Source organism: Lepidothrix coronata, unplaced genomic scaffold (genome assembly GCF_001604755.1).
Source record: "Lepidothrix coronata isolate B3197 unplaced genomic scaffold, Lepidothrix_coronata-1.0 Scaffold107, whole genome shotgun sequence".
Lineage (NCBI taxonomy): Eukaryota > Metazoa > Chordata > Aves > Passeriformes > Pipridae > Lepidothrix > Lepidothrix coronata.
Genome location: NW_016690287.1, coordinates 554,359 through 569,486, shown reverse-complemented (window position 1 = coordinate 569,486; position 15,128 = coordinate 554,359).

Below are 15,128 nucleotides of genomic sequence, written 5' to 3'. Positions count from 1 at the left end.
TTATCACTATGTAGTCCATGTTTTACATTTTTCCTTTGACTTCTGTGTTATTTTATGATCAGAAAGTATCAGTTTTATTTTGGGAGTATCCTGCCTGATTGTGTTTGTGCAGTGTGCATTTGTTTAATGTTTATGCATCAGTTTGTTGAAGATGAAAAGGTATATCTTTTTAAAATTTCAGCAGTTTTAGTGCAGAAGGAAATCATACAATATTGCAAAAATGTATAAGATTTAAGGCACTAGAATTAGAAACATGGTATTGAAGTAAGTGGTCTGACCTTTAAAAAATTCAGTCCTTTGTATACTTGGATAATAATTTAAATTTTTGTATCTGAATGCACCTTTTAAAAATGCTCTTTTTTTCATGAAGATCAAGTATCTTGTCAAGAAACAGCTTGGGACTTGACAGGCCATGCATTTTATGTTCCATTTATGTGCAGGATTTCTAGGTGCCAGACCCTACGCTTACAGAAATGAAAGTTGATTCTCTTTGGTGCCAGCAGTGTAAGTATTCACCTACATGTAAAACTATTTCATTTTGTTTTTTTTTTTTTTTTGTCTAACTATGCTCTTTAAAACAAACAGCTTAATGCAGCATCACCTGTGAAAAAATTCAGTGGGGAATGCCACCCACACTCCAAATGTTATCCCAAGCGAAGTGTGCCTTATGCTTTTACAAACTGCTTCAGGGTGGCTTCCCAGACAGACCAGATTATCCTGCTGCTCAAGTGCTCCAAACCATCCTCCTGTCTTCTGTGACTCTTTTGACCTTTGCCATCCAGGTGACCCCAGCATGCAACAGCATTCCCAAGCTTGCTTGGATCCAGGTGCTACACAAAGGACTGGTATGACTTCACTCCAGCGTAGGTGGCACGTGTCTCTGGGAGTACTTGAGCAGCTCCACACTCTTCCCACGCTCATGTTTTCTGCCATCCACGCTGCACTGACACTTTCTGGCAGCTGCATAGACCTGCCTGCCAAAGCAGGCCATCCTGTGTGAGGGCAGCATCCAATAATAATATTCTATGAGATCCACTTCTGGTTATAAACAATTCGCCGCAAAACCAAAAAGTACCTACTGTTCTCAGAATTTTTTTTTTTCCCCTCCTGCAAATTCGTGCTTCGTTAATCTTCCTGGTTTTCTATCAGTTTGTTTTTCAGGAGTTTGTTTAATTTATGGGTTTATTAATTTTCCAAGAACTTTTGCTAGTAGCATGATTTTCTTGTGTTTTTCCAGCAGGAAATGAAATCAAGACTGGTGAATGATGCCAATTGTCAAAACTTTATTAACAGCAGAGAAATGTTTCTTGGAGAAAAGTTGAGTTTTACCACCTGTGTTCTCAGTCCTGAAGATAGTTTTCTGTGAGGACTTGGGCAAATCTCCTCACAGCACTCCACCTCTGCGTAAAATGGGGATAATGCCTTATCCAGTCTAGAAAAAACACAGCCGAAAGTACAAATGGAAAGCCTGATGGTAGAAATGAAAAACTGTTCTAGCTGACACAGATCTTGGAGCCTTGAGGTTTTTATAATTAGCTTTTGATGTCCTGTTCATGATTCTCTGGAGTTTTAAAAACATAAATTAAAAGAATAAACCAAACTGAACGTGACAGAATCCTTCACTCACTTTTCACTCGGACAATAACTGAATTGTCAGCCAGAACTTGCTTACGTGCATGCTGAGCAAAAACTATTAGGAGTCCCTAGAGGAATAAAACATTTTTCATTGTAATCTGTGAGAGTGTCTTCTCTGACATCCACTGGATTAGATGGGTTGCACTGAGTTTTACAGGAAGAAAAAAAAGAAAAGGCAACCAAAACCCAAACTCAAATACTACATTACTCAATGAAAATTTTGCTTTCAAAGGTTTTAAGGGTTACCCATGTTACAGAATGGCAGTTGTTTCTTCCACCTGAATAGTACAAAACATCTTCTTTTACCAAGATAATGCTAGCAAAAATAATTTTTGTTTTATAAAACATGCTAGTTCTACTGTAGGGTTTTGGTTTGGTTTGGTTTGGTTTGTCTTTTTTCCATGCTTAACTTAGAGTTATCCTTTTTAGAATTAAAACTGGTCTCCTGATACAAGCAGAGGAATAGAGTTATGTTCTGCCTTCTGGAGTTTGTGCTTTGATTAACAAATGCAGGGGAAAATGGAAGGATGGTTATCATCCAATACAGCAATGGCATAGTTTGAAGCTTCAAGAGTGTTAAGAGATGGACAAGGGCCTCACAGTGATAGAACAGCTTTTTTAGCAAACTCCTCAACAGCAGTATGCTGGCTTTATTAAGACAAACTAAAGGAGATAATAATTGGAACCATCTGTATCCTTGACAAAATAGAAGAAAGAAAAACGTTTGAAGGAGAGATAGAATCAAATGAAAAGATTGGGTCTAACACATATTTAATATGATGCTGACAAGCCTGAGCAAATGCACTGGAACTTGAAATATGATCCCAAAAAGCTTTAAGTGAGGTTCTGAAATTGAAAATTATAAAGCATATCTTATAGACTGACATACAAACTCTTTGAGGGTTTGGCATCAAGCCATCCAAGTATTGAATATGGAGCAGATGGTGAGGGTGTTACAACTCTCAATCTGCTAGAGGTAATATTTAAGAAAATTAGAATAATATTAATCTTAAAAACTGCGTTAAAATGATACTTTTTCTTCCTGACACTATTAGCAACAAGAAAAAATATGAATGCAAGTGCTAGTCTTTCCTTCCACCAGAGAGTTTTTCTTGTCTTTACTGGGTTGACTCACAAAGTGTCTTTTTATAACAGGTTATTTGGATTGCATTTTCTACATATAAAACTTTCTTCTGTAAAACGTGTGTTTGCATTCCTGGTTTATTATGCTCCCATTGCTGTTCCTAGTGGGCCTGTAATGTTTACAGGGTGAAAAGAAGAGGGAACTTGTTTTTAGTACTATGTGCTTTGTGTCATTTGACACAGAATGAGGGAAGACTGATTTGGGTGTGAAAGTTGTGCGTGGCAGGCCTGAGATAACATGCTGCTATAATACCTACAGGGAGGAAGCAGTGAGAAAATCCTTGGAGCTCTATATAAACAAAGTCAGGATTTTGATGGAGGTATGTGGAAATTCACATTTGCTCTCTACAAGAAATGTCTTTCTCCTGTAAGTTTTGGAAAAAAGCCATGCAGGTAGTAATATTTTTTCCATACCAATGGATCCCAAAACACCCTATAAAAGCATACATATGTAGCAAAACAAATATGCCTCTGTATGGGCTACAGCATAAACCACACAGATAACTATTGCAGAGCAGACTTGCAGATACAAGAATATTTTTCTCTCCCCACTCTTTTTTATCCTTATTAAAACAACCCACATTATCAATGCACCACAGACATAACCAGAATTTTTAAGATTTGCCAATTAGTTTTGTTAAAACAGGCTAAATTAAGGAGGTAACATCAGATTTACCAGTCTGGGTTGTGCACAGTGATGTAACTGGTGGAGTTAAACAGTGTAACAGAGAAATGAATTGAACCTTTTCTTTCAGAAGAGCTGGGTTTTGTTAGTGAGTTTCAGATATAAAATTGAATTATACATTTGTGAATTATGAATTATGGAATTAAAAACTGTGGGTCTACGTAGCTCATACTTTAAGAGCTACCTCTACCCTTCAGTTAGAAAGAATCTCCTCGAAAAAACCACGTTTAAGTCTGACTAATGTTTCATAGGAAGCAGAGACTGTGCCATACGCTTTTTTTATGTGGAACAGAACCTATTAAGCACCTCATGATGTGCAGGCAATTCCAATTACATGAACAGAATTTTCTTGATTTACTGGCAACGTTACTTTTCACTGCTACCTCTAGTGGCCACCAGCATGCTTTAGAGCCAAAACAGCCTTCAAGTAGTCCCACCCTGGTAATTTTCTAGCCTGGTTTGGATGCAAGTCACTTAGAATTCCACATCCAGTAAAAAAAGGGGCTATAACAACTTGCCTGTTCCTTCTTCGTAGTTCAACAGTATTGTCTTTCTGGAAAACACGCTCTTGTAAGTCAAAGCTGTATTAAAGAAAAATGGCCAACATAATCATCTTTTTAATCTGAATCATGTCTCCTTTTAAGAATTGACTAAAAACCAGTAAATGTTAGTTCATTTTGGTCTCCGTGACGCACACAAGATAGGGCAGAGTTGACCAGCTGAGTTAACCTACTGCTAAGCTCGGCCAATAGATTGCTCCATACTCCAAGCAGATGTTTCTCTTTTAGGCTAATGGAACCCTTGCAGACCATATCCCTTCCCAGGAGAAAACACCAGCACAGTTGGAAGCTGGAAGGACTCATCTCAGTAACAGAAGCAAGGTGCCAGCAGCATCAGCAGCAGTTAGTTAATAAAAATCCATGAACAGAACAGCAATTGCATTTTGGTTTAGCTTGTTTAAAAAAACACCACCACACAAAGCAACACTTTTTCTTCTCTGCGTGACCCTCTTAGATGTAGTGGGGCTTTTTCCTGTAAAAATCGACTGCTGGGTGAGAGAAGAGGAAATCAATCTCTCCCTGTTAGCTGTACTGTTGTTTTGTGTCAGTCATAAAATGGGAGAACTGCATTTATGGAAATACTCATTGCTAAAGTTCACGTCACAGGTGATAATTGATACCCTGTATTTATGTTCTAGGCTAAGAGAACTTTATTATACCTTGAGAACATAGACTGGATTTGATTTGAATCTTATACCTGAAGCAGCTCTTCTAAAGTCAACCAATTCATGCTTGTTTGTGACACTGTAAGAACAGAGAAATGCTTATAATATTTGCTCCAGAGGATGAATGGCAATGAACAGAACTAGGCTCCCATATTAGACTTTGAATAAGAATTGTTTCCAATTTCTGGAAACACTCTCTCTTCTCTTGGGACTTGTACATCCGTTTTTGTCTAGTCAATGGCTCTGAGAGCTACTTATGAAATGATAATTAATGCCAGGGCTTTATATCTTATGTAAATGTGACCTGAAGCCTGGAGAGCCAAGTTTCATAGAAAGTATATTAAAGACAAGGGAAGCTGGGGAACAGTTTGCATGGCTTTGCTGCTGTTTTCCAGAAGTGGTGGCAAAGACTTGAATCTCCTCTCTTGGTAGAGCTGTTGGAGAAGATGTTATAAAATTCTGCTAAATCTTTGGAACAAAAGCGTCTCTACCTCTATCTTTTTTTACTCTAATGGCAAGAAGACAAGAGTGAGGAAAAACAAGATGTTAGTGTCAGAATACCCCTCTTCAAAGGGAAGGCAGAGCGAGCACCCAAGGAAAACCTCGCCACAAAATGGGAACTGCAGCTGCTTCCAGCAGCCTGGAGTGGAAGTGCTGGGCAGGTTGCTGTTCATTTTCCCTTGCCATTCACGTCGGGTTGTGGGACAAGGTAATACTTATTAGCCCTCCGGTGTGTGGGCTCAGCTACACAATGAGCATTACACTGTTACTACCAGCATCAGTTGTAATCTATTTTGCCCTGGTGAAACCTCTGTTATTGATGTTGAGGGAAAGAGCAGGGAAATAAGTAGTTTCCATTATAGTCCAATTGAAAGGGAATGCCAAACAACACCATATCTCCCTGTTCATTTGCTGCATAGAAGTGTTGGCTTTTAATAACATCTTCTGAAGATTATTTATATAGTCTATTTGCCAATATCCGTATCAGTTCATGCCCTTTGTGTGTTCTAGATAACATTGTTGTGTTTCCTTTGACTTAACATTTAGTGTGCTGTGAACTTGCCACTAGTCAGAGCAGTTCAGGGTTTCCTCTGTCTGATCCCTTCCATAAGCTGTTTATTAAGGAACGACTCATTTTTAGAGACTGTAAATTCGGCTTTGGCGCTGGAGGTCCCTGTAGTTACACTTGCAGGGGCTCTTTGCCTGTGCTTCCTCTGTTTAGATTTATATTGGGTGTTTAAATGCTGAGAGATCTTTCTAGAGTGATAGAGAAGAACTCAGGTAAAGCTCAGCATCTTTTTCTGACTGATTCTTGGAGACTGTGCAATGGCCAAATCTGAAATTTCCTAAAGCCTGATCTTGTTCAGTTCTGGGAGTTAAGCTTGGCTTTCTCTAAAAGATTGGCCACCCACATAAGTTTTAATCAGATCCAAACTTCTTCTGCCTCTTCTATACTCTCTTCTGCCTATTCTCCAGCCAATTTCTGTGCAGGATCCATGAAGATCCATTGAATACACCAGTCAGAGAAACCCCACTGTGCATCCTTGTGGTTGAAGAGCTAGGGTAGGTCATGGGACACAATCATCTGAATCAAAAACTGTGTATAGAAAAAACCCCTGAAGATGTCACTTAATTGCAACCAGACAATTGGCAAAAAACTTGAATGAATATTGTCTGGATTGCTAATGACCCACTGATGCTGATTGCTAATGATTAGAAATGTAAAGATAAGAAAGAAAGATGCTTTCGGGCCCTACACAGTCTAAGTAATTGCTGTACCTGCAGAAAGAAGTTCCTGATTAGATAAGATGTAAACTAACACAGTTCTCCCTTGCCTGCCTAAAAGCAAATCCAAAAAAGTGCATCAAGGACAGGAAACAGCTCTTCTCAGAGGACAGGCATCTATGAACCATCATGATGGCTTAGTCTCCTCACTTCTGACTCCCCAGTCGTTTGAGAGTCAAGCCCCTTTAAAGGATTGGTACTATATCTTAAAATTTATGAGGATTAAGAAAAGTATTGTGGGTTTGTTGGTTTTTTCACCCTCCTTTTGGATCTTATACTACACGTGAATCTGATGGTCAAATCACAACTGTGAGACCGTGGGACTTTCACTTGTGCTGACAGTGAGACACGTGGCATTTCACTTGTTTAGTTTTTGTTTTCAGTTTCTAGTGTTAAAAAAATATTCTGCAGGGTAGACTTTAATTTGTATTACAAGACAGACTGCCTCTACCATGAGAAAAACTGTATTTGATGTAGGAATTCCTCCTCAGAAAAGGTTCCAAAAATGAAACAAAGGAGGAACAAATTATTCTTTCCAGAGTCTGTGTTGAGAAAGACTCAGCAAGTTCCCTCAGAGAGGGAACTTCCAAAGAAGCTACTTTTCTCTTTTTAGGACAATAGAAGCCAGTGAGGGTGCTCCTGTGTCATCAAAAAACAAGAACAGTAGAAGGACTATTTGCAACATTCTAGGTCGTTGCCTCCTGATAGTCACCTGTACCCAAAAAGCAGCCAGGTGTCACAGGAAGGATATGTTGTGTTGAATGGATTCAGTCATGTGAGACCCCACCTGCAGTGCAGCTTCCTCCCAGGAAGGACATGGACCTGGTGGAGCAAGTCCAGAGGCCACCAAGGTGTATATAAAGTCAAGGAAAGGTGGTTAGTATTTCCTGTAGGCTGGGTGGAGTTTTGAACCAACAGTAGTGGTAATTTAAAAGGGAAATGTAGATATGTCATTCTGACTCTGTTTCCTGCCAAGTACCCTTGGAATAAGGATTACATTTCACCAGTCTATTCCCATTTCCACAACTCACTAGCCCTTTGCTAGTTGCATCTATGTTCTTTCTCTAAACCTTATTCCCATTCTGAAGGTTCATCTCAGTTATTTCTTTGCCTGCACCTCTGCTGTCCCTGTCTCCACTGTCCTTCTCGCCCTCCATTCTTCCTCTACTCCATCAGATCATTGCTCATCACCTGCTTTTCCCACACTATTTTGCAGTTTCATTTTTATTCCCACTATTTGCTCAACAACTGTCTCTCTTTTCAAAGTTTGCATCCAAAGTCTGTCGTGTTCTGCATTGCTGATATCTTGATCTTACAGGTGTCCTTCTGTAAGTGAAATAAGAATCCTGTTTGCCCCGAAGAGATTTTTAAGTGCTCTGTAGAGGAGACAATCTGTGGTATTATGTGTTGCAAAACACCAACGGCATTTTCAAGTTTTTGGTCTTAACAAATGACACATAGGACAAAAGACTGGAGTAAAGCAGAGACACGTGGCATGCTCCAGGTTTCAATTAGCTGTTCTGACTGTTAATTCTCTGGGAGACAAAAAGAGTTAAGCTGAGGTATGCTCCAGGTTTTTTGTGATAGTGGAAAGCTGGAGGGGAATTCGTTTGTGGCTTTCAGGACAGAGTTCACATTTACTCACTTCTTAACCACTCCCATATCCTTCGTCCATTCAGCAGATAAAGCTGCTATCTAAATCAATAGGTTTTAGGCTTAAGTTATTTCCTTATCATAATTCTGGAACAAAAACAACTTCATTTGTTTCAAATTGGAGTAATTCCCAGTTCTTAGTGGTAAAACAAATACATATAGACACGTCTATATAAATGTACACGTACACAAAGATACACGGTGCAGTAAGACTAGATATATAATGTGAAAAATGGAACTAGAGTCATCAAACTGTGTTTATTAATGAATTTTACATCAACAAAAAGCAATAACCTCTCTAGAGGATGCTGTTTGTTCACTGGGCAAATAAAAACTGAACCTTTAACTATCTTAACAAAGGGATGCTTGATTTCTGAGACATTTGGAAGATTTATCCTTTAATATATTTTTATACAAATTTACATTTCTATTTTGACTGTACTTTAATTCGGTACTTGATTTGGGATTTTAAGAGCATCAGCCAGATCTGGTTTCAAAGGAGGGTTTCAGCAACTACTGTTGCTGTTTTGCTCTTTAGCAGAACTGAACTGTGTCTGAGTTAGATGCCACTTTCTTGCCTTTCCCCTAGAAATTTCCCAGAAAAATTCTGGAGGTGTTACATGCCTCTCTTATTTTTCTTCTACTTTGCCTTCATGCCTTAATTCTGGAGGAGGATGACAGTATAATCCAGCACAGAATTCCAGATTTTCTCTTGCCCTACTACCTGCTTAAAAACGCTTCCCATCTCTGCATGCCACAGGGCTTCCTCCAGAGGTTACAAACATCCACCTTGCTCTTCCCTGACTGCTGTCACCATTCTCTAGCTTCATAAATGCACTTTCAAACTGCAATTAGTAGCATGTAACTGACTCTCTGCCATGCCAGTTAGACAAAATCACTAACCACTCCACCTTCATCTTCTGCTGATTTCAAGTATTATTCCTGTGCATTCTGAGATGCCTCCTTTCTTTTTCCCTCCTGGAAAATGCCTGTCAGAGTCTTTTATGGCAATCTGCAGTTATCAAAACCTTATGTTCTATATACATTGCTTTTTTTCCTGTCTAATCAATTTGTAAGGCTATTCCAGGATTTCTTCTTTCCAGCAGTCAGTAGTGAATAATTTATACCTACAAGCTGGTTATACACTCACATTTCAATTTGTCCTGTAGCTTTAATAGCTCTTACTATCAAAGTATTTACAGATGTATCCATTAAAATAACCTTTTACTAGTCTAAACAATTAAAGAATTTTCTGTTTCCTTTTAAAATAGATGTTCTACTTCCTTGCTCATTCTGTAAGTCTTTATCTCTACCTGTTACAGTTTGAATTAATATTTACTGAACATGAATGACCATGTCTGGGAATTACTACTATGCCTCAGTTTATTTACCTAGGAAATTCCAAATTCCCTTCATCCATCTTGAATTCATTTAATTTTCTCCCACAACTACTGATTCCCAGTCTTCTCTGTCTTAATCAGAGCCTCTTTATTGAGCCATTCCTGGCCTGATTAGTTTCTGTATTTGCATCCTGATATCCAGGTGTTGTTTTCCTCTATAGTCTCAGTTCCTTTGTCTTCATTCCTTTGTCTCAGTTTTCATTCCTCTGCATTCACAGCAGGTTTAACTCAGCAATCAAACCAGGCTCTGAGGTGCAGCAAAGTGGTTGCCAAAGATCCAGAGCTTTCAGGTGAGGTGATTAAAGCTTAGTCCCTCAGCAGCAGTGCATTCATGTGCCCTCACCTGGGAAACACCTAGCAGAGAGTGAGTTTTCAGAAGCTGGTTTGGAAAAATTAAACAATCTCTTTCGAGCTTGTGTTAACTGTGAATTTCCAAATGACTGTAACATGGCCAAATTTGGTGAACTTCTAGAGGATTAATAAAAGACCAATGTAAAGAGCTGTTCCCTTTCTGTGTCAGGTTTTCTGCTCCCTTAAGAATGTTCTCTCTTTCTTGGAAGAAGGTAAGTAAACTGTTCTTAAAATGAATAATAAGTCTCATTTTCTTCTGCTCTAGTTTTTAGTAATGATTGGACTGTTTTGGCTGGAATCTTACATCTTCCTTTCCATTTAACTAAAACAAAAAATCAATCTGAAACAGAAAATGAGCCTGGAAACTTTCAACCAGAACAGTTGGTTTAGTCATGTTTTAAGTGATGGGAAACAGTGTTCAATGAACTTTAACAATATAAGTAGTTCCTATTTTACTTATAACAAGAATTTCAGTGTAGAATACGTGTGTGTGTTTCATTAAATACAGTAAGCTGAAGTCCCTATTATTTTTACTATGTAATGATTATTGTATATTTAAATGTAAGAAATGTACCAAAACTTACTGGAAATCATGAAAGCATGTGAGCTCTCGAGGTGTTTCAGTTTAACAAACCACTTCTATAGGACATACTGGATAGTTAAATTTGATGCACTTCATAAAACAATGTATTTTTTAAAAAATTTATATCCTATTAGAGCAAAAGCCTGGTGGGAAAAGAATTTTAGCTGCTTTCTTGGGTCTGCCATGGATTTCCTGAGAATGAGCACGATAATTTAGCCTTCTGTTTTCCTTTGCCTTATCTTTAAACATTTGTCTATACAGAATCCTTTTTCCTCCTCTGTTTCTCATAAATGCTTCTAAAGCCAGGATTGTTCTTTAAATGGGCCTGCAGTAACTTGCATGCTTAATGGTCCTACTTTTTCTCTTGATTACCGGCAGAATTTTAAATAGTGCTGTCAGCTAGTTTTTTTCTAAATCTGTTCCAATTCCATATGGTGACATGCATGGCTTGAATTTTGGTTTAAATTTATCCTAAATAAGCATAATCCTGTGTCTGGAGGACATAGAAGTGATACTATGGTGATTCCTTCACTAGCCTGACTGGAGCAGCGTGGATTTGGTACTTGCAGTGTAAGTTGCTGGTACTGGTTTGTTCCTTGCTTGCAGACAACAGATATTTTCTTAATGCCCCACAGCCTCTGTGAAACTTCAAATTGAGTTGACATAATAATGTCTGTTAACACAGTTCTGTGGCATACATTCCTGGAATACTCAGCTGATTGTTGATGCCATAAACACATGTGTGTTACTCATCATGAGGTGCACGCTCCTGCTCAATGTGTGCCAGCAACTAATGGCCTGGATGAAAGGGCTTTGTCCAATCTTTAAATACAAGTTGTTCAGTGTGCTTATATACAAGTCATGCAGCCCAATGGGTTCAAACACACACCACAGGAATCTGAGATCACAAGAAACTTCCTTTTGTGGTCCTTTTGTGAGGATCTGCATTTTGATTTAGCTCAAACAGAAAGTCCATGTGAATGTAATTAAATGACTTTGATAAGATGGAGTTTTTTAATAGTAAACTGGAGTAAATTACCTCCAGCAGTCTGAAGTAGATTTAGAAACAAGCAATAATGCAAGGGAAGATGGTACATGGCATTTTGTTTTCTCTTTTGACTTGTGAAACCTGACTGCTTGGACCTTTTGTTGTCTCTGGGCACTTATCGATGAGACTTCCTTTGAGCATCAAAGACTTCCATTAGGAAAAGAAAATTCTTGGCTTATTGAAACAGAGACATGTTGACTGAGCTGCCATAATGTTATTTGTTTTTTCATTAGACAAGTGAATTTCCCATGGGCTTAGAGTCCTGTGTAACAAAATCACCTTGCTTCAAAACCATGTGCTTCAGTAAATGCAAAGTATCCCGTTTATCTGAATGTCTCATCTGAGGCTAACTGAGCATTTAAGCTTCTCTTCAGAAGGCAGAAAGATCTTTTTCTCTCTTTCCAAGAAAAACTCAGGAACTATTGCATGAGTGTTTTCCAGAATTATGAAAACACTGGGAAGCAAGGGGGGGCTTGCTCACTTTGCTTCAGTGCCTTTAGTACCAGGCTGTTTTTCACCTCTACCCTGCTTCATATGTTCTTTCCATTCTTCAAACCTTAGGTTTTCCTCCCTCTTCTTTTTGTTGACCAAAATGGAAGACAACATGCAAGTGTATGGTTCATCCACCCTTTTGAGTAATGGGTACATTTCCTTAGTATCGAAAGGGCATCACTGAACTCGAGTGCATTCAAAAAAGGCAGCAGGGATGATTGATTACACAGCATCTGGATAAGGAATGACTGAGAAATTTACACATCTCCACCCCAAATTTTGACAGTAGATGACAGATGTTGACCCCAGATGTTGACAGTAGTATTAAGGCAGTTGATAGATATAGGTTGTTTACTATCCCTCCCAATTGAGTGAACCTAACAGGAGATCAGCTCAAAAAAACTGGGGTAGTTCCTCAGGAAATTGAGAACAGGCCTGTGGAACTCCTCAAAAGAGAAAGCAGATGCAAGATTTTTGTGTGTCAAGAGATCCCTGCATAAGTATTTAGAAATCTTAACTAAATCTTGTCAGGTTTGGGGAATAACATGAGCTGAAACAGAGAGGAGATATTTAGTGGAGCTGTGATAAAGGCTTTCCTCAGTGGGTTATGGCTGCTGCTTGACTCAGGATCCAGGTTCAGATGGACATTTAGTCTGAAAATAATATGGCTATTTTACTTTTCCCCCCAAGTGCAGTATTGAGAATACTTCTCTTACATCAGAAATTGTTGTCATTGAGTAGGAAAAAGACCATAATATTATCTTGGTGATTGCAATGGCACCACTTTGTCAGCACAGGAGACCTTGGTTCTCCCATGACAGAGGGCAGGTTGGATAAAAAAGCATTCTTGAAAGACATTCTGATTCTTCTCCTTTGTGTGCTAAGTGTATGTGGTAGCATAAAATTTTCAGTCTTGCCTTACTAACCCAAATGTTTGGAAGACAAAATATTAACTCTCTAAGCACAGGTTTGAAACTTAGCCTGGGGGAACACAGATCAAAATTTTCTGCCTGGATGTAACTTGGAGATGCATAGAAGCCTCCAGAGGTTTTGCAGATTGGAATCTGGTATATTGTAACTAGTCAGGAGGTGTTCCAAGTTGTTTAAAAAGAAAGCTTGAGAAAACAGGCACAGGGAACTCCCAAAGACTCTGATTTGGCTGGGAAAAAAAAAAAAGCTTTTGGCTTTTGTAGGTGTAATCTCCATATTGTCATGCAAAAACTCTGAACTCAGGTTGAGCTATCCTGAGTGTTTTGGCTTCTTCAGCTTTAAGGGTAAGCTGTCGAGTTGCTGTAATATGTTCACAATTGCATACTCTTACCATGTACATGGGGGGTGGAAATCCCCAGGTGAGTGAAGCAGAGAGACCAGAAGGTTGTTAACCTGAAGCAGGTGAACAAACTAAGAAATACTGAAGTCTTCAGGACTGGTTCATGTGGCTTTAGCTAAATCTAGTCATTAAGAACATGTCCTTTGGAGATGTCAGAAGTGATCTGCACTGGTTGTGCCAAACTAACCGAGATGTTTCCTGTCCAAAACAATCTCAAGAAAGCAACACCACATGGAGATTTCTGGTCACCTTTCAGTCACACTGCTTTTTTTCAGAAGGAAGAAGAAAAGGTTAATTTGTGGCCAGTCATCTTGGTCCTCCTTTATTCTCATGCTTTGCTTCATGCATTTTCTGTAGGTATTTCCTCAGAGAAGCCATGAGGCTATGTACATATACATGTTGGTTTGGTGCATGTAGATGAAAGTTTCCATATACTTTTCTCTCAGCTGTTGAGCAGTTGAGGCACCTCTTCATTTTGAGGTAGATATTCAGATTGTTAAAGTGGTTCCAAGTCAAGTTGCTTTTCTAATATATTTTCTTGGAATTTGTTCCATGTTCTGAGGTGAGTTTGCTTTACGAGTTTGCTGCAGTTGTATTAGTTTTAGATAAAGTCGTTTGTAATATGTGATATGAGCTGAAGCAAAATCTAGAAGCTGAAGCCACATTAGGTGAGTTCTCATGCAGGCAAAAAAAATCTTCCTGGCCTAGAAGACCCTGCAAGCTTTAGTGCAGGACTAAAGGTAAAAGGTGGATGTGACAAGTGTATGGTGGAGTGTGATACCTGCAGCGTGACACCTGCTTCAGTTCATGTCCAGTGCCTTGTAGGTGACCTGCTTTACATGTGGCTGAATATCTCATCTGAATGAGGATGGCTCACATGGCACACAGATCCACAGGAGATTGTCCAGTAATATAAGTGGATGAGTTTGATATAAGTGGATGAGTGAGCAGTCATCATATATCTAGCAGTGAAACAAAGATAGGAGTTGGAACTTTACACATCTCTCAGTGACTGATAGGGTACAAATATGCCAAGAAGCATGTTGGAAATTAAGACTGGGATTTTGCAACTGATGTAATTAATTTTATTTGATTTTTCTGCTTCACTTTGAACATCAAATGTTGCCCTTTTTCATTTTTTTTTCCTAAAGTTTGAAATCAAAATCATCCAGAGTTAGTTCTAAAATATTCAAAGGTATAGATATCAGTTACATGTTGCATATATTTTTCAGCAGCAATCCCTTTCAGGTACCATAAATTAAAAACTAATTCTTGATGTTAATCTATGTCAGGAAGACAGGCACCACAGAGAGGTATTATCTTACAGTCCTGTTAAGTGATTTCTATCAAGTTTCCTTCTCTTTCCCTACAGTATTGAGTTTTAATTTCACACCTGCCCAACAACTACATCAGCCAAGAGAGACTGAAAGTTTGCATAAACACTTAATAAAAACCCACTACTTTCTATCTAGAGAAACTTTTTGTATATCACATCCCTTAGAAATTTTGCTAGTAAGAGAGAGGGATTCTTTTTTTTTTCTTAGCTAATCTGGCTCAGGACATTGTTTTGTCTAAAAAAGAACTTGTGGGTTGTTTGTGGTTTTTCATTTGTTTGTTTGTTTCCTGATTCTAAGGCAACTCTTGCATCCGTGTTGATCTTGGCCTTAGAGCACTTGAATTTTGGAGCACGCAAAACCCCTCATGGATCCAAATTTCTAGTCCATTTCCCATTTAACTTTGTTGTACTTTGAGGTTTGAATGGACTTTAGGAGCTCTGGTTGTGTGGGTTGGTTGTGCA